The sequence below is a fragment of the Sarcophilus harrisii genome, chromosome 1 (genome assembly GCF_902635505.1).
Source record: "Sarcophilus harrisii chromosome 1, mSarHar1.11, whole genome shotgun sequence".
NCBI lineage: Eukaryota > Metazoa > Chordata > Mammalia > Dasyuromorphia > Dasyuridae > Sarcophilus > Sarcophilus harrisii.
Window position 1 is genome coordinate 635,223,248 of NC_045426.1, and position 21,561 is coordinate 635,244,808.

At 35.7% G+C, this 21,561-nt stretch overlaps 1 protein-coding gene across 4 annotated transcripts in view; it reads right to left on the reverse strand.

Annotated features, from left to right (window-relative positions):
* Positions 1-21,343, reverse strand: part of LOC100913575 (maestro heat-like repeat family member 5) — a 133,363-nt gene extending 112,020 nt beyond the window's left edge. For all 4 annotated transcript variants that reach the window (XM_031947283.1, XM_031947282.1, XM_031947284.1 and 1 more), the window contains exon 1: positions 21,248-21,343. The gene's annotated coding sequence lies outside the window, so the exon portion shown is untranslated. The remainder of the gene's footprint in view (positions 1-21,247) is intronic.
* Positions 21,344-21,561: the final 218 nt, after the last annotated feature.

The following is a 21,561-nucleotide window of genomic DNA, read 5'->3' on the forward strand; positions in this document are numbered from 1 at the left end:
TCCACCATCCTCAGGTATCCTACCTCATCACTTCTCCACTAGGAACATATATTTTAATCACCCCAGCATGGAAGCTTTAGAAAGCATAGTATGTTTTAGACCCCAACTTGGGGGCTCTAGAAAGCAGGACATAATGTTTGTGTCCAAATGTGGGGCTCTTAGTGAGGTCCTATAGAAATCAGCTCTACTGTTGTGATCAGCCCAGTTCAGTGGAGAATTCCCTGTGACCCCGAAGGTTAAGTATAGAAATAGGCTAGCGGGAAGAATCAGTAAGGGTTAATTTAGTCACTTTCATTTTTCAATTGAAATGAGGCAAGTACTAAGAAAAACGCTTCCCCTCCAAGGGAAATATGAAGCATGCTTAGTGAGGTTAGCAGAGAATCAAAGTTTGTTGGTAACTTGGAAACAGATCACTGAGTTCTCAGATACTCTGCAGTACATGTCTCTGTGGCTTTGAAAGAAGGAGAGTTTGGAGCCAGAGATGTGGAAGTTAGTGGGAGAACAACTAACTGAATATAATAGAGTAAAATTGGTTTTAAGGAATCCTACAAGTTTTAAAACAAGGAAAGATTTTAACTTGAGTAGTAAAACCAGGATCATGGCAAAAACACTCATATGTCTGGAATAGGGGGATCAATAGCAGATGAAATTAGTGCTACCCCTTTGAGATGGAAATTTGAAGACATCAAAATGCTCCTCCAAAAATAAAAGAGAGGGGGAGCCACAGGTAACCCTAGAGAACTTCTAAACTTAACACTATATATTAAAAACTTTTTGATTTTTGATGGAGATGCACTTGTTCCGCAGACAGTTTCAAAACCAGCCGGAAGGGCAGAGTTCAGTGCAAGCGGTTCCACTATCTTTAGATAATTGCCAAGTGATGTGGAGAGATCCAGAAAGTGGTGAATGGAAGGGGCCAGATATGCTAACTGCTTTGGGGAGAGGGTGTTATGGGCCAGAACTCTGATTCAAATGATTCTTACAAGGTACATAGTCAGAGGAATTGGTAGAGACAATAGTTATCTAATTTAGCATAGTTCAGTATGATTGATTTAATCCTACAAGAAGATGTTATGGGCTAGAACTTGAAACAAGGTACTAAGTGGAATTGAGGAGACAATGGTTAAATCTAGTTTAACACTGAATTCATCCTACAACAAATAATGGTTTCCTAGTGATATAATGATTGGTTTGTACTCATGTGGAGCATATAAGCTAGAAGTCTCAGCCAGGGAGATTCAGAGACAAGCAGACAGAAGGCTTGAGGCTGAAGGCTGGAACACAAGCCCTTGGACTCAGACAGATTCCTCCCATCTCACACCACCTTGGTGGCAGGCTCTCCTCCTTCTTCCACTTCTCCACTGAAACCAAGACTCCCGAAGGCCTCCAGAAAACTAGCCAAGTCCCAAGTAAAGGAAATGAGACTTTGAAAGCGATAATAAAGGATTTGGACTTTAACACCTGGCTGAACTTATGTGGTATTTGTGGTGTGTGGTGTGGTTGTGTGATGATTACTGACCTGAAACGAAGTTGGCCTCCAGAGACCCCAAGAAAACCTTAACAGAGAACATTACATTTTAGAGAGAATATTACATTTTGGCGCCCAACATGGGGCCAAAACATTCATCTGTGATCCAGAAATTAGGGTGAGTACAAAAATAGACAAGGAAACTTTGTTAAGGACTAAAGTAATATTCTAGCTAAAATGGGACAAATGTTTAGAAAGGTGATTTCTCCACCAAAAGGAAAATGCATCTTAAGCTTGATCAGACTGATAAAAAATCAAGGTTTGATTGTAACTTGGGAGATCATTGAACTTTTAGAAACAGTATAGTACACATCTCCTTGGTTCTCTAAGGAAAAAGAATTAGATCTAGAGGAGTGGAAATTAATAGGAGAGCAATTATGTGAATACTATACTAATAATGGACCTGACTCAATTTCCAAAACACTTTATATATATAATTTAATACAACTGGCTTTAAGAAATTATATAAATATTAGAATAAGAAAAAGAAGAAAGAGGGGGAGAATCCAGATAAACTAGGTGAAAAGGATGAAGAATCAGATAAGAATGAAGTTAAGTACAATTCTAAATGTAGTGCTTCACAGCAAAAACCATTAGGGCATTTTCCATCCTCTGACCTACTTCCATCAGTTATAGGTGGAGGGAGAAGGAGGAGGGGGTGAGGCAGTAACACAGTCAGCACCACCTATGAAGCAGCCTATGACAAGATTAGAAAAGGTACTGGTTAAGGCAAAAAAAAAAAAAGACAGGATATATCTGATTTAAAAATAAATGCATAACCTGTTATTGAAGAATTTGACTCTTCAGGTCAACAAAGGAGAAGATATACTCCTTTTGATCTGGAAAAAAATCAAGGATTTAAAAAAGGGTTGCACTCTTTATGGGGCTACATTGTCTTATGCTACTAGAGAATTTGGCTTATGAAATCTTAACCCCTAGTGATTGGAAATCTATAGCAAGGACATGTTTAGAACCTGGACAAAATTTGTTGTGGCTTTCAGAGCATAGTGAATTATGCAGCATACAGGCTCAATACAATAAGCAAACTGGAGTTAACATACAAATCACCTTTGACCAACTATCAGGTGAAGGTCAGTATGCAGACAATTTAGCACAGATTATTACCCCATAGCAGTGTATGAGCAAATTGCTACTGCTGCAATAAAAGCTTGGGGCCTCTCCCAGGAAAAGATGGAGGTGAAGCCTTCACAAAAATAGAGCAAGGTCCCAATGAACCCTTTGCTGATTTTGTGGAATATTTGCAAACAGCTGTCACAAGAACCATTGGAGAAAATGCAGCTACAGAAATAATGATAAGACAATGCTAATGGGGTTTGCAGAAGAATTATATGGGGACTACAGAAAGCTGCTTCTTTAGAGGAGATCATAAGACACTGTGCCACAGTGGGAACAAATGCTTATTATACCCAGACTATGATGAACATGGGAAGACAGGGTCCCTCTTGGCAAAGGACTTCTAGAGAAACTCGTCAATGCTTTAAGTGTGGAAAAATTGGGCATTTAAGAGATTCATGTAGGTATAGAGATAAAGTGAGAAGACAGGGTGAAAAAACAAAACCCAAAACCTCATGTATAAAATGCAACAAGGGTTTCTACTGGGCCTCAGAATGTAGATTGACTCAGGGAAATGAGAGGCAGAACCCAGCTCCAAGATTTCAAACAAAAAACAGGTGAGACATGATGGCAACCAAGGTTACACCCAGAGAGTCTTTAGAAGTAATCAATCACCAAAGAAGTAATCAGATGGCAGAAAGAGATTACATGATCAATGAGCAGAAAAGCAATCAGATGGCAGAAAGGGATTACATGATCAATTAGCAGAAAAGCAATCAGATAGCAGAAAGGGATTACAATTGGGGAGAATACAGGCTTTTTTTTAACCCAACAAAAGAGCAGTGTCCAGTGCAAGAAGCTTCAATATAATTGCCAGGTGATGAGGAGAAGTCCCCAAAGTGGTAAATAGAAGGGACTAGATAGGTTAACTGCTTGGGAGAAAGGGTTTGCTTGCATCTCTACAGATGGAGAAGGAATCAGCTGGGTGCCAATGAGCACCTGGAGAGAGATAGAAAAAGACAAAAACCTCGAACCCAAAGAGAAGACCTAAGAAACATCTGACACTGAAAGAGCATGGCTGATAACAAGATTGTTACAGAACTTTAAAACCAGCAGGAATCATTGAATTCTCTGAGACATGATAAGATTGATACAGGACTTAAAAATCTGTAGGAATCATTGGATTCCCTGAGATGAAAAATTTTTGATGAGACTATTGAAACTTCAAAACTTGCAGGAATAATTGGATTCTCTACACCCATGAAGTAATGGACAATAGATTTCTTTTGTACTATTTCTAGGACGTATGGACATGTACAATTCCTCATGTTGATTCATGTTATGTGTCACATCACTAGTAGTCTGTGTTACTATGTGCTTATGTAATTTATGTAATTATGTATAATACCTCCCATGTTAATGGATTTATGTATGCCTGTTTCAAAGTGAGACCCTTCAGAAACACGCTAACCTGATTTTACTTCCCATTTCCTTTGGTGTTTTCATCTCCCTTCCTGAGACATCAGGGAGGGTGTGATCACCTCCTTTTATGGTGTTTTCACCCTTTTTTTGAGCCATCAGGGAAGGCGTGACAACCTCCTTTTTGGGGGTTCTTACCTCCTTGAGAAGTCAGGGAGAGTGACCTCCTTATGTTCTAAAACAAAGGAAAGCAGGAGATGTTATGGGTCAGAACTCTGAACTTTAAACAAAGGATTCTTACAAGGTACTAAGTCAGTGGAATTGATAGAGACAATAGTTATCTAATTTAGCATAGGTCAGTGGATTGATTTAATCCTACAAGGAGATTGTTATGGACCATAACTTGAAACAAGGTACTAAGTAGAATTGAGGAGACAATGGTTAAATCTTGTTTAGCATTGAATTAATCCTACAACAAATAATGGTTTCCTAGTAATATAATGATTGCTTTGTACTCAGTGTGGAGCATATAAGCTAGAAGCTTCAGCCAGGGAGATTCAGAGACAAGCAGACAGAAGGCTTGAGGCTGAAGGCTGGTACACAAGCCCTTGGACTCAGACAGATTCCTCCCATTTCACACCACCTTGGTGGCAGGCTCTCCTCCTTCCTTCACTTCTCCACTGAAACCAAGATTCCCGAAGGCCTCCAGAAAACTAGCTGAGCCCCAAGCGAAGGAGATAAGACTTTGAAAGAAATAATAAAGGATTTGCATTTTAACCTCTGGCTGTACTCATGCGGTGATTACTGACTTGAAATGAAGGCTGCCTCCAGAGACCCCAAGAAAATCTCAACACAGAACATTACATTTTAGAGAGAACATTACAAGAGGGTTTGCTTGTATCTCCACAGATGAAGAAGGAATCAGATGGGTGCCAATGAACTGTATCTGCCTTGTCCATCAGAGAGAGATGGAAAAAGAAAAGACCCTCAAAACAAAAGAGAAGACCCAAGAAGCACTGGGTTGTTCCATTGCTGACTGTACCTACCACTGAAAGAAACTGGCAGTTAACCCTTTGTGTACTCATGAATATAAAAAATAATTCTCAATAAGACTGATGCAGGACTTCAAAACATGCAGGAATCATTGAATTCCCTGAGACATAAGACTGATGCAGGATTTGAAAACCTACAGGAATCATTGGATTCCCTGACACATGAAGTGATGGACAATAAATTGGTTTTGGACTATCTCTTAGATGCTCAAGTAGGTGTATATGGTTATGAATTGATAGTTATTTTTTAATACCTTCCTTCTGGGACTCATGAAATCTCTATAGTATTTTGTTTATTCATATTATTTGTTATGTTACTACTTGCTTGCATGATATTACAACTTGCCTGTGATTCCTCCATGGTGATTGATTTAACCACTGGTATATAACTGCTTCAATTGAAACAAAAGAAAGAGTGAGATGTAGAGGGTAATAGTCTGTGGGGAAACTCTGGGTAAGGTATAAGACCCTTCAGCCCAGAGGGAACCTGCTCACAATGTCTGGTTTGGTTTCTCATCTCCTCTAAGGGCTTTCGGCCTTCCTGAGCAGTCAGGGAGGTGACAAACTGTGTTGTGATTGAAGAAGAGTGATACCAGGTGGCAAACTACGTGCAATAGCAAATTGTTTATGTGGTCCTATGTGCACAGTGTTGTTTTTGTTACATTATAAAAAGAGGAAAATCTTTGAAATAAATGGACTCCATTTTCCCACCATCTTCAGAAGTCCCACCTCATCACTTCTCCACTAGAAAGGTCTATTTTAATCATCCCATCATGGGGGCTTTAGAAAGCACAGTATGTTTTATCACTCCAACTTGGGGGCTCTAGAAAACAGGACTAATATTTTAATCACCCCAGTGTGGAGCCTCTAGAAAGTAGCAGTGTGTTTTGTCACCCCAACATGGGGGCTTTAGAAAGCAGGACACAACGAGAAACTATATTTTACTAAAGGGTACCATAGATAATGAATCAATATTAATGCTAAACATATATACACCAAGTGGTATAGCATGGAAATTCCTAGAGGAGAAGTTGAGAGATACAAGAAGAAATAGCAAAACTCTACTAGTGGGGGCTCCCAACCTTGCTTTCTCAGAACTAGATAAATCAAACCACAAAATAAATAAGAAAGAAGTTAAGCAGGTAAACAGAATGTTAGAAAATTTAAGTATGATACATCTTTGGAGAAAATTGAATGGAGACATAAAGGAGTTTAACTTTTTTCTTGGCAGTACATGGAACTTATACAAAAATTGGCCATGTATTAGGGCATAAAAAGCTCAAAATCAAATACAGAAAGGTAGAAATAGTAAATGCTTTTTTTTCAGATTATGATGCAATAAAAATCACATGCAATATAAGGAGAAAATAGACCAAAAATTAATTGGAAATTAAATAATCCAATCCTAAAGAATAAATGGGTGAAACAACAAATCAGACACAATCAACAACTTTATCCAAGAGAATGTTAATAATGAGACAACATAAACAAAATTTGTGAGTGCAACCAAAGCAGTTATAAGGGGAAATTTTATATCTCTAGATGGTTACTTGCATAATATAGAGAAAGAGAAGATCAATGAATTGGACTTACAGTTTAAAAATCTAGAAAAAGACCAAATTAAAAACCCTCAATTAAATATCAAATTTGAAATTCTGAAAATAAAATGAGATATTAATAAAATAAAAAATAAGAAAACTATTGAATTAATAAAACTGAGTTGGTTTTATGAAAAAACCAACAAAATAGATAAACCTTTATTTAATTTGATTAGAAAAAGGAAAGAAGAAAATCAAATTGTTAGTTTCAAAAATAAAAAGGGAGAAATTTCTATCAATGAAAAGGAAATTAGAAGTTATTTTTTGCCCAACTATATGCCAATAAATTTGATAATTTAAATTTAATGTAGGAATATCTACAAAAATATAAATTGCTCAGGTTAACAGAAGAGGAAATAAATTATTTACTCAGTCCCATTTTAGAAAAAGAAACAAAACAAGTTATTTATCAACTCCCTAAGAAAAAATCTCCAGGGCCAGATGGATTTATATGTAAATCCTATCAAACATTCACAGAAGAATTAATTCCAATACCATATGAACACAACTACAAAATGTTCTCCACACAAATAAAGTCAGATCTAATCAGGTAGAAAAATATCAAGTGCTTATTGGTAGGTTGAGAAAATATAATAAAAATGATAATATTACCTAAATTAATCTACTTATTTAGTGCCATACCAATCAAACTCCCAAGAAATTATTTTACAGATCTAGAAAAAATGACTAAGTTCATCTGGAAGAATAAAAGATCAAGAATTTCAAGGGAATTAATGAAAAACAAAATGCCAATGAAGATGGCCTAGCTGTGCCAGACGTAAAACTATATTATAAAGCAGTGGTCCTCAAAACCATTTGGTACTGGCTAAAAAATAGAATAGTTGATTAGTGGAATAGGTTAAGATCACAGGACAAAATAGTCAATAACTATAGCAATCTAGTGTTTGATAAACCCAAATACCGAGCTTTTGTCATAAGAACTCACTATTTGACAAAAACTGCTGGGAAAATTGGAAACTAGAATTGGAAACTAGTCATTGACCTATACCTAACACCACATACCAAGATAAGGTCAAAATAGATATATGATTTATTATTATATTATAATTATTATAAGTAAATTAGCAGAACATAGGATAGTTTACCTCTCAGATCTATAGAGAAAGAAGGGATTTATGTTCAAAGAAAAACTGGAACTCATAATTGAACACCAAATAGATAATTTTCATTATATTAAGTTAAAAAGTTTTTATATAAACAAAACTAATGCAGACAAGATTAGAAGAGAATTAATAGAGAAAATATTTTTACATTTAAGGGTTCTAATATAGGCCTCATTTCTAAAATATATATAGAATTGACTCAAATTTATAAGAATTCAAGCTATTCTCCAATTGATAAATGGTCAAAGGATATGAACAGACAATTTTTAGATGAAGAAATTATCACCATTTCTAATCATATGAAAAGGTGCTCTAAATCACTACTGATCAGAGAAGTGCAAATTAAAACAACTGAAATACTACTACACACCTCTCAGGTTGGCTAAGATGACAGGAAAATGTAATGATGAATGTTGGAGGGGATGTGGGAAAACTGGGACACAAATACATTGTTGCCACAACTGTGAATGGATCCAGCCATTCTGGAGAGCAATTTGGAATTATGTTCAAAACTGTGCATACCCTTTCATCTAGCAGTGTTTCTCTTGGGCCTATATCCAAAGAGATCTTAAAAAGGGAAAGGGACCCACATGTGCAAAAATGTGGCAGCCCTTATTGGGCACAACCAAATGCAGAAAATCAGAGTTTATAAATGCATCTTTTCCAGATCATAGTGCAATAAAATATTCAACAAAGAGCCATAGAAATATAGATAAAAAATTAATTGGAAATTAAACAATCAAATCCTATAGCATGAGTGGATCAAAGAACACATCATAGAAATAATAACTAATTTCATTATATAGAATGACAACAATAAGACAACATAACAAATCGTGTAATACAGCCAAAGCAGTACTTAGGGAAAAATTCGTATCTCTAAACATTTATTTCAGTGAAATAATGAAAGAGCAGATCAATGAATTGAATTTCGACTATACATCACATTATGTAAAATAATATCTTGGGAGTTTGACTATATTAAACTAAAAAGTTTTTGCCCAAATAAAACCAATGCAGCCAAGATTAAAAGGAAAACAGAAAACTGGAAAAAAAATGAGGCAAGTGTCTTTGATAAAGGCCTAAATTTTCAAATATATTCAAATATTCAAATATATAATTTTCAAACTAAGTCAAATTTGTAAGAATATAATGCTAATTACTCTTTTATCTTTGCTACTCTTGTCTAGGTTTTTATGATAATACTACTTTTCTGGTTTTTCTCCCACTTGTTTGACTGCTTATCAATCTCTGATTTTTATCCAAATTATATTTGACAATTACGCATGTCCACAAGGCTCCTCATTAACCCTCTTATTCTCTCTTTATATAATGTCACTTGGAGAATTTTTTTTTTTACCAGCTGTGAGGTATTAAATTATTTCTATGCTGATTCTTAGAGCTGTTTATCCATTGTTAACTTTCTCTTGATGTCCTGTTGGACATTTTGAACTAAATGTCCTATAGACTTTTGAAACGCAAAATGTATCAAATTGGGAAGGAGGGTAAGGAGATGGAGCCAAGATGACGGAGAATGAACAGAGACTCATATAAGCTCTCCCAAATTTTCCTCCAAACAACTTTAAATAATATATCAAAACAAATTCTGGATTGACAGAATTCAAAAAAGAATGGGGTGAATCAATTTTCTAGCCCAAGAAAACTCTGAAGTCAGTAGGAAAGATGTATTACACCAGGGTGAGAGTGAAGCACAGAATGCTTTAGTATAGGTCATTACCAGAAAACCAGCAGGTGGATTTGAGATTGAATCAACAATAGTAAAAGGTTCTTGAACTCTCAGCCCACAAAGGATAAATGCATCAGACAATTAGTACGAAGATTATGAGTCTTTTTGCTAGAAATAGGTGCAAGATTATATTGTATTGCCTAATCTTGGCTCTGGGTTGCAATCCTGGGTCATGGTCCCAGGGGGATAAGGGGCACTTGCTTGTGGACCCAAAGGAATAGGGACTCTGGTCATAGTTACAGGACAGAAAAACCAATGTTTGTAATAAGGCCGGAAAAGTACATCTTTCCTTATATCATACCACAAAAAATTAAAACCTGGGACAATACCCACTTTATGTTTGGAGAAGAGGTCAGGTTAGTATGAAGTTAAAAGTCAAGAAATTCGCGCTGGAAAAAGAGCAAACAATAAAAAAATTGTAACTATAGAAAGTTATTATGATAAAAGGGAAGAGACCAAAACACAAACTCAAAAGAAGACAACAAAGTTAAAACTGCTACATCTAAAGCCTCAAGGAAAAATGTAAATTGATCTTAGTCCCCAAAAGAATTCCTGAAACATCTCAAAAATATTTTTTCTTTTTTTATTAAAGCTTTTTATTTTCAAAATATATGCATGGATAATTTTTCAACATTGTCCCTTGCAAAACCTTATGTTCCAAAATTTCCCCGTTCTCCCCACCCTTCCCTAGATGGCAAGAAATCCAATATATGTCAAACATGTTAAAATATATGTTAAACACAATATATGTATACATATTTATACACTAATCTTGCAGCACAAGAAAAATCAGATCAAAAAGGAAAATAAGGAGAAAGAAAACAAAATGCAAGCAACAACAACAAAAAGAGTGAAAAATGCTATGTTGTGATCCACACTCAGTTCCCATAGTCCTCTTTTTGGGTGAAGATGGCTCTCTTCATCACAAGATCATTGGAACTGGCCTCAATTATCTCATTGTTGAAATCGTCATGTCCATCAGAGTTGATCATCATATAATCTTGTTGTTGCTGTGTATAATGATCTCCTGGTTCTGCTCATTTTACTTAGTATCAGTTCATATAAGTCTCTCTAAGATCCTCTAAGATCTTAGGCCTCCCTAAGATCATCCTGCTGATTGTTTCTTATAGAACAATAGTATTCAATAACATTCATTTACCATAACTTATTCAGCTATTCTCCAACTGATGGGCATCCACTCAATTTCCAATTTCTTGCCATTATTAAAAGGGCTGCCACAAACATTTTTGCACATGTGGGTCCCTTTCCCTCTTTAAGATCTCTTTGGGATATAAGCCCAGTAGAAACACTGCTGGATCAAAAGGTATGGAGAGTTTGATAACTTTTTGAGCATGGTTCTAAATTGTTCTCCAGAATGGCTGGATCCATTCACAATTCAACCAACAACATATTAGTGTCCCAGTTTTCCCACATCCCCTCCAATATTTGTTATCTTTTCCTGTTATCTTAGCCAATCTGAGAGGTGTGTATCTTAGAGTTGTCTTAATTTGTATTTCCTGATCAATTGTGATTTAGAGAATCTTTCATAGGACTAGAAATGATTTTAATTGCTTTCTCTGAAAATTGTCTGTTCAAATCCTTTGACCATTAATCAATTGGAGAATGGCTTGAATTCTTATAAATTTGAATCAGTTCTCTATATATTTTGGAAATGAGGCCTTTATCAGAACACTTAAATATAAAAATGTTTTCCCAATTTATTGCTTCCCTTCTAATGCATTGTATTGTTTGTATAAAAACTTTTTAACTTAATATAATGAAAATTATCTATTTGGTGTTCAGTAATGGGTTCCAGTGCTGCTTTGGTCACATATTCCTTCCTTCTCCACAGATCTGAGAGGTAAACTATCAAAAATGTTTTAAAAAGAAATGCTTGTGATACAAAGAAAATCATGAAAAAAGTCAGCAGGTTGGTAAAGGAGGCACAAAAATACTAAAAAAAATTCCCTTAAAAACAAAATAGGCCAAATAGTTAAAAAAGGCAGAAAAATCCACAGAAGAAAGGACACCTTAAAAAGCAGCATTGGCCAAATAGAGAAAGATATATACAATAATTTACTTAGGAAATTTCTTTAAAAAGCAGAATTGACCACATGCAGAAAGATGTACAAAAATTTACAGAAGAAAAGAACTCCTTAAAAAGTAGAATTGGGCAAAAAGAAAAGGAAATTCAACAGCTTACTGAAGAAAATAATTCCTTAAAAATTAGAATGAGGCAATTGAAAGCTAATGAAACATCAAGAAGCAATAAAACACAATCAAAAGAATAAAAATGGACAAATCTAGAAAAGAGATTGAAGAGAGATAATTTAAGAATTATTAGACTAATCAAAAAAAAAAAAAAGAGCCTAGAACACTTCTTTCAGGAAATTATCAAGGAAAGTTGCCCAGATATTACACTAGAACTAAAAGGTAAAATAGAAATTGAAAGAATCTATGGGTCACCTTTTGAAAGAGATTCCAAAATGAAAACACACGGGAATATCACAGCCAAATTCCAGAGCTCCAGGTCAGGGAGAAAATATTGTAAGAAACCAGAAAGAAAAAATTCAAATATTGTGGCATTACAGTCTGGCTAAGTTTCTACATGAAAGAATTGGAGGACTTGGAATGTGATATTCTGGAGGATAAAGAAACTAGAATTACAATAACAATTATGTACTTAGCAAAACTAAATATAATTTTTCAGGGGCAAATGGATATTCAATGAAATAAAGGACTTTTAAGCATTCCTGATGAAAAGACTAGAGATGAATAGAAAATTTGACTTTCAAATACAAGTCACAAGAAAAGCATAAAAAGAATAAGCAGGAAAGAGAAATCAAAGAATTCAATAGTTAAATTGTTTACATTCCTAAGTGGGAAAATGATACTGGTGACTCCTAAGAACTTTCTAATTATCAAGTAATTATCTAATTACCAAAATCAAAATAAAAATAAAAAAGTTAAGGCAGTTAAAAAAACATACATAGAGGTCATGAATGTGAATTGAATATGAAGAAATGATTATGTGTAAAAATATTAAGCAATAAGAAAGAGGACAGCACGGGGAGAAGGAGAATAGGAGAGGTAGAATGGAAAGTTATTTCACATAAAAGGAGTGAAAAAGAGCTTTTACAGTGGAAAGGCTTTAAACCTTACTTTTGTGGGAAATGGCTCAAAAAGAGAAATCTAGGGGCAGCTAGGTGGCAAGGTGGTTAGAGCACCAGCCCTGAAGTCAGGAGGACCTGAGTTCAAATCTGACCTCAGACACTTAACACTTCCTAGTTGCGTGACCTTGGGCAAATAACTTAACCCCAAATGCCTCAGGAAAAAAAAAAAAGGAAATCTATCTTACCCCACTGGAAAGAAAGTAGAGTAAAAGGATAAGTGAGGATTGGAAGGAGGTGGTAGTCAGAAACAAAATACCTTTGAGGATGAATAGGATGAAAGGAGAGAGAAAGTAGGATAAACAGGTAGAAAATGACATGGAGGGAAATACAGTTAATCATAACTGAAAACTTTTTATAGCAAGTTTCTCTGATAAAAGTCTCATTTCTCAAATATGTAGAGAAATTGATCCAATTTATAAAAATAAGAGCCATTCCCCATATGATAAAGGGTCAAAGGAGATGAACAGACAGTTTTCTGACAAAGTTATCAATCTATAGTTATATGAGAAAAATACTCCAGATCACTACTGGTTGCATAAATGTAAATTAAAACAATTCTGAGGTACCACCCCACATCTATCAGATTGACTAATATGGCAGAAAGGCAAAATAACAAATGGAGGAGATGTGGGACAATTGAGATACCTATGCCCTGTTAGTGAAGTGATATGCTGATTCAACCATTTGGTAGAACAATTTGGAGTTATTACCAAATGGCTATTACAACCATGGTATGCAATCTTTGACATAGCAATACCGCTACTAGGTCTCTATCCCAAAGAGATATAAAACAAAAATGAAAAGGACCTATATGTACAACAATATTTAAAGCAGTTCTTTTGGGAAAAGAATTGATAATTAAGGGTATAGCTGTCAATTGAGAAATGATTGAAATGGTATATGATTGTGAAGGAATACTATTGTGTTATAAGAAATGATGAATAGATGCTTTAAAAAAAAATCTAGTAACACATGAACTGAGGCAAAATGAAATGAGCCGAACTACAAGAAGATTATACACAGTGACATCAGTATTTCATGATGATCAGCTATGAATGACTGAGCTATTAGCAATACAATGATCAAAAAGTACTTGCAAAGGCTTATGTTTAAGTGCTGTCAATCTCCAGAGAAAGAACTGAAGGAGTCTAAATGCAGACTAAAGCATCCTTTTAAAACTTTGTTTTTCATTTTTTTGGTCTGTTTTCTTTCACAACATTACTAATATGGAAATATATTTTGCATGATTGCACATATATAACTTATATAAAAATTACTTGCCTCCTCAATGAGGAAGGCAAGAGGAAGAGAAGGAAGGAAGAGAAAAAATTTGAAACTTAAAATTAAAAAAATGAATTTTAAACATAGTTTTTAATGTGTAATTGGGGAAAAAAATAAAATAATAAATAATTAAGAACATGCAAAACAGAACTCATTTACTTTCCCCTCCCAAGTTCTCCCCTCTTTTGTTAAGTTTGCTACTACTGTTGAGAGCAATATCATTTCAGTCATTCGGAACTGCAACCTTGATATCGTCCTTGATTTTTCATGCTCACTACATACCACATATACAAAGTTCTATTGATTTTACCTTCATAACAACTTTCATATATGACCCCCCTTTTCTTTTCTGACATTGCCATCACCTTTAAATCTCATGCCTGGAATGGCCTGCTATTTGGCATTCCTGCTTCAAGTCTTTTTCCACTTTAATCTGTATTCCAATGCAGCTGTCAAATTGTTCTTCCTAAAGTACAGGTCTGACCATATTATCCTCTTCCCACCCCCCCAATTCAACAAATTCCAATAACCGTCTATATCTTCAGAAACAAATAAATATAAAATTCTGTTTGGCATTCAAACTCTTTCATAACTTGCCTTTCTCCTATATTCCTAAGAAGAATGGGCATTCCTCTCTCTCTACCTGTACTCTGTGAACTAGTGCCACTGGCTTAGTTATTTCCTTATATAGACAATCTCTCTCTCAACTCCACTGGCTGTTTTCACTAGTTAGCTCTCATGCTGGAAATCTCTCCTTCCTCATCAATCTCTTGCCTCCTTGGTTTTCTTCAAGTCTTAGTTAAAATCTTACCTTCTACAAGAAGCATTTCAAGATTTCCTCTTAGTTCACTAGAACTTCTGTTTATCATCTCCAATTTGTCTTGTATACATCCTATTTATTGGTACTTGTTTTTGTGTTATCTTTCTATTAGACTATGAACTGGGGGAAAGACAGAGAAGGGGCTATTTTTGCTCCTGACTTTGTTTGAATACTTAACATTTAGCACACTGTCTGGTACATTATAATCTAATAAATGCTTTATATATGAGACTATGACTTTTCTTCTTTCATTGATTCTTACAGGATTATCAGCTCTCCAGAACTGGATTATCATGTTGGAACACCAACAGCTTCTTCCTCTCAGGTATGACTATGCTTCTAAGCAAGATATTCCTGTTTGTTATCTACACCGAAGCATTTAGGAACTCTTTTCCTATTTTTCTTTTATAGTATTCTTATTTCCTCCATCCTAATAACACAGATAAAGATTCCATTCTGTTTTTCCCCAGATCTCGTCGTCTTCTTTTTCTACCTTGAAGCCCATTTACTTCATTTTCCCCTCAACAAATATTTCATTTTCTGGCAGGAGTGGAGTGGGGTTCTAGGAGCACCTTGATTTTCCTCTAGGAGAGAAACCAAATCTATATTTTGAGCACAGATACAAGTATTAACTTTAGATTTTGCCCACTTACATTATCAGCTCAACACACACACACATATACTCAGACACACAGATAGACACAAACACCTTTTCCCATCTTGCCCTAGATTTTCTTGTGTTTTTCTTCCTAAAAAGATAACTACTTCCATTGTCCTTTCTAACTACTGTTCCCCCTGAATAAAAAGTATATATCATATTATCAGAATGATATTTATAAATCTACAGGGACAAGGTATTGGCCTTGGGATTCTATTAGTACAAAGAATTCCCAGATAAAGATACAGTTTTTTTCCTTTTCTTTAAAAAAAAAAAAACTTATTCAGGTTGGTATTTTCTCTATAATCTTATAGTTTTGAGAGCTGCCGGGAATGTTGAGAGATTAAATGATATGCTGAGGTCAAAATCTTATCTATTGAAAATGAGACTTGAAAACAAGTCTTCTTGACTCAGACATCCAGTGACTCTTCAGCCACGATGATATGTCATTATGACATCTATTATGAGCCTACTGTAGTTCTAAATCCAAGAACTCACTTCAGAGACTGAGTCGGACTGATAGCTAGTAAGTTTCTATAGGAACATTCTTTTCATAGAGTAGTTTGGATATTCTAGGGTCATGAAGAATGAACCAGGGGGTTGTTGTTGGAGGAAGATTCCAGAAATCAGAACTGGATGGGACACTACAGACATTGAAATGTGCCTCCCTTCACAATCTTGCAGGGTCTACCATGTTTTTTGGGTCCCCAGTAGGATGGAGTAAGGGAGGAACTGATATCAATTGGAGGAGGATTTACCTGTTGTCCTTAGACATGGCTGGGGGAGGGGGAACTCTGTCCACACAGCAGGAATCAAGAGAGAATGATACTTTCTTTGGGATGCCTTCTTGCCAATGCCCAAGAAAATATATAAGAGGGTGTTGAGAACCCCAACATAAGAGGTCAACCAATTAAGCCTATCTTATTTAATAACATCTATTTACTCAAAAGTTATAGAGACAGATTCATTTGGCTGCAGAGCCCTTTCCTTTCAACCTTGAACCTGATTTCTATGACATTACTGATGACGTCACAATGACCTTTCAAGCTGAAGGGAATCTTGGTTTCATTGAGACACATGGTATCCTCCTACTATGTTTTGGGCCGTGTGAAGACCCTCCTCAACATGTGCAAGGGTAACTCTCCTCCACCCTTTTTTCTATTAGTACTATTAAGTGAGGGTACAGGTAATGATTTCATAAGTAGTAAAGTCAGAGGACATAGGCTTGAAAAACAGGTTCTGCTCAGCCCATTACCTATCTGGCTCTGGCCAAATCATTCTTCCTCTCTGAACCTCACTTGACAAACAAGAACATTATAGATGATTTAGAAAACTTCTATGGTCACGTCTAGATCAATAGTCTTTGAATAAGTCGGTAGGAGCACTTGCAATGTATAATTTGAAGTTCCTTGTGATGAAAAACCTGGAACTCCACCTCCTCTAGAACCCAGCATGTTCTTTTCCCCTCTCTTGAAATTTCTGCTTTCCTTTGGATTAGGAAACAGAAGTGGGTGCTTCCTATCCAAAGATCTTTCATAAAACACAAATAGGAGTACCACTGATGGAGGGGAGAGATACCAACAAGTTTGGTGAATTTTTCATAGACCGATATGTCCCACATAAGATACATATAGATGAAGACATATATATATACAATGCACACATATATACATATGTATATGTGTATGCATGTCTTTATGTATGTGTATGTACACATATCTCCTGAGATATACACACATATACAATATACACACAATATATATACATACACACATATACATATATTTATATGTATCTGCATATATATACATGCATATATATGTAAACATATTCACTGCTCATTTCTGAGACACAATAATGAAAAATGACTTGGGTTAGGAGATATGTTATGATTGAATAACTATGTCCAAGAGATACAGACACAGTGCTGTGAGAACATTTGAGAATGGAGAGAATACTTTCACCTGGGCATCTAGAAAAATTTTATGTTTATTCAACATCCACTGCACTTTCTTGGGAAAGCAGCAAGCAGGCTGATTGACCATTTGTGAAAGTGGCTAGGTTTATTGGACATTTACAAATGCATCTTCCATAGGTATCTCAAACTCAGCATGTCCAAGCTAGGCATATTTTATCTGAATAGTGAACGTGAAGTCAATAGAACCTGGATTCTTTAGAACTAATGTCATTCTACCTAACAGCTTCACTTTCCCCTATCAAACAGTTTTAAGTTTGTAAAAAAGGATTATAATAATCCTTGCAGGGTTGTTTTGTGGAGGCCATAACAATATATGATGTATTTCATAAGCCTTAAAATGCTAAATATAAACACTAGCTATTGTCTAAAACAGGACTCAAATTTTCCTTCAAACCTGTTATTGTTCATTAATTTCAGATGTGTCCAACTCTTTGTGATCCTATTTGGGGTTTTTCTGGCAAAGGTGCTGGAATGATTTGCCATTCCTATTCCAGGTCATTGTACAGATAAAGAAACCAAAGCAAACAGAACACATTTTGCTGATTGTGCCTTCACAACATCTCTCTCATCTGTCTGTCCTTTTGTGACTCCTTTTGTTTTTTTTTTTAAAACAAAAATACCCAAATGGTTAGCCAGTTCTTTCTCCAGATGAGGAAAATGAGATAAACAGGGTTATTAAAGTAACTTGCCACAATCAGACAGCTAGTAAGTGTCTGAGGCCAAATTTGAACTTCGTGACTCCAATCTTAGCATTCTAATCCTCTTACATCACCTAGCTGCCTGCATATCTAGCTCTCATCTGAACCTTTTGCAATAGTGTCCCATTTGGTCTTCTAGCTTTTTTTTCTTTCTTCTTTTCAATCTTTCTTTTTCACATAGATGCCAAATTTTCATCTGTAAAATTAGCAGAGATTTGAAACTTACTCTGGAAGCTTCCATTGCTGCCTCTTTTTTTCTTCTTCTGTAGGATCATAATCCTTTTTGTCTAGTATTTAAAGCCATTCACAATCTAACTCCAACCTTCTTTCCAGACTGATTGCACATTATTTCCCCTTCAGCTAAACTTGAAACTGTTCTCTATATATGATATTCAGTCTTTGTACAAGGATCTAATGCTCTCCTTTCATCTGTGTAGCATTTCCCAACTTCCTTAAAATCGTTTCTTAGATGCCATCATCCTACAATGTAGATCTTTCCTGGTCCCTTTAAAAGAAAGATTCTCAAACTTTTTGGTATTTTAGGCCCCTCCTCACTTAGGTCTTTTGGTGAAATCCATAAAACTTTTCTCAGAACAGTGTGTTTTGCCCATATTCATAATGGAAGGAAATGCAAAATTTCATTTAGAGGTTAGTGAAAGGAAAGATAAAAAGTTTTTTCCCTATCCAAATTTAGAGTTCTAAATTTGTAGTCCTCAGGTTAAGAACCCCCAAATAACCAATAGTCTCCTCCCATTAAAATTTTAAATTACTTGTATTCACTTATCAAGATATACATATTTGTGTATTGGTCAACCTGCCATCTGGGGGAGGGAGTAGGGGGAAGGAGGGGAAAAATTGGAACAAAAGGTTTGGTAATTGTCAATGCTGTAAAATTACCCATGCATATAATAACTTGTAAATAAAAAGCTATTACAAAATAAAATAAAAATTAAATTAAATTTAAAAAGTATACATGTTTGTTTCCTCCAAGTAGAATATTAAGTCTTCTTTGAAGGCTTCAGAGACTTTCATTTTTGCTTTTGCCTAAAAGTAACAGTACCTAGAGATGGATACACAGTAGATAGAACTGTGGGCCTGAAGTCACAAATTCTTAGTTCAAATCTGGCCTTAGATATTTACTAGCTGTTGACTCTAAGTCACTTAACTCTATTTACCTCAGTTTCCTTTAAAGTGAACTGGAGAAGGAAGCGGCAAACAACTCCAGCATCTTTGACAAGACTACCCCAGAGAGTTCTACAAAGAGTTGGACAAGATTGAAATGATAGAACAATAATAGTGCTTGAGGATGGGTAAATGAGTGCCAGCATCTGAGCCTTGAAGAACAAAGAGTTTTAGGAATTTAGAGGCAGATATGAAGATTCTAATGAGGAAAGTGAGCCTTAGAGAAGGAGGAAGTATCTGATTCCAAAGGGAGCATAGTAGGTGAATGGTAATTTGAAAGCTGAGCTTTTGACTCCAAATTCAATGATCGTTTTGTTAAATCACTCTTGTATCTGGCCATAGTGAGTGCCCCAGCCTTCCCATTTAAATCATATAAAATACTCCTGCCCTCTCTACACTCTTCAGGCAAACTGGGCTAACTGCTTTTATTGAAAACACAAAGCACACCATTCTATATGATAATGATCTCTTTGTTTGGGCTAGTCCGGTGAAACTGAACGCCTCAGATCCAATTCTACAAAATCCAACTCAAATATCACCTCCTCCAAGAATCTTTTCTTGAGAGCCTATGGGACCTGGATTTCCAGATGGATATTATAAAGGGGTTGTGGTATCTAATGTAACGGCTAGTTCATAACTAGAAATTGAGCACAGTTCTGGAAAATATACAAAGTTCAGAGTTCTGTCCATTATTCTTTATTACTAATGTCTAAACTAACTGGAGTTCTTCATATGGACAGAGGGTTTACCTTATCTAAAACCATATTCTTCCCTAATATTTACATAGTATGCTCATAGATCATAGCTTTAGAACTGAAAGGGATCTTAGAGATCATTAAGTCTATACCCCAATATTGTAAGCAAGGATATTGAGATACATAGAAATTGAATTACTTGCTCAGGGTCACACAGCTTAATCTATGGAGTACGATTCAAACTTGGTTGTTTTTAAAGCACTTTATCTTATTTATGACATCTAACTGCTGGATTAAAAATTTGCCAGCTGAATTGCACGAACTGCATAAGTGAAGTGAATCCTATGTTGTCATTTTCTTCCTCATGCTCTCCTCCTTCAACATAACTAACAGAGGACTAGGTGCTCAGATGGTGCTCAATAAATTCAAGTTAAAATGAATGATTCATAAACCTTCTGGAGGTCAAAAATCTTCTTGTTGGAAGAGGAAATCTTAAGGCTAGCCAGCAGAGGGCAGCAGAAACACAGGAATAATATTAATAGCACAGAGGCTCACAAAATCTCCCCTAGAACTGGTTCAGCTATTTGGTACCACAGTGAAAGCCTGCATTATCCAGCATTGCTACATCAGAATGTCTGGAGTGTTAGATGCAAATGTATCTAACTTTAATTTTTATCTAAATCAATCCACTTGTTTTAATTTTCTAAGGCAAAGAAACAGTTCTGTGGACAGTGACTCATCAAGAGTACAATAGAAAAGGGCATTAAATTTAAGGTCACGGGGTATGAATTCAAAACCCATCCCTGTCACTTATTACTAATATGACCTCATCTCCCCCATTTGTAGATCAGCATCATGCATTGGGATAGAGAGTGTGCTTGATGTGATGTCAAAGAACTGGGTAAATCTGTGTGAATCTGGACACAGTGACAAATTCAGTTTCCTTATTTTTGAAATAAGGTTCTTAAATTAGATGGTCTCTAAGTTAAATTCTGAGGTCCCTCAGAATTCTATATGATCTTCTTTGTAATTGCTTTCATTTTTTCCCAGTATGCCTCTGCTCTTGTTTGACTGCTTTGGGGAATTTTAAAGAAGCAAATTGACTCAGTGATACCGGAGATGATAATGACCTTGCTTAGAATTTTACCACCCACAGCAAGGCAATAAATTTCAGAATGAATGGGAAAGGAGGAAGGGAAATGGTGGCAAGAATACATCACCCAAGTTACGCAGGAGTCTCTCTTCCTGGTTGCTCCTCTTGTTCTTCTGCGGGGACATCTAGGCAGTCCCACACAATATGGTCACACTGAATTGAGGAAGCTGACTCCAGGTGTTTTATAGACGAGGGCAGGGGAATTCTCTCTCAGGACTATCTGATTGGCTTCTTGTCTCTGAGGTCATAGGCAAGGACACACCAATACATGATCTTGAATGGAAGATAGAAGTTTCCAGCAAGGAAGATTCCAGACAAGGATGGAGGGGGAGTGGTTATCAAACAAAAAGACAGTTATATCCAGAGCAGAAATGGCTTGAA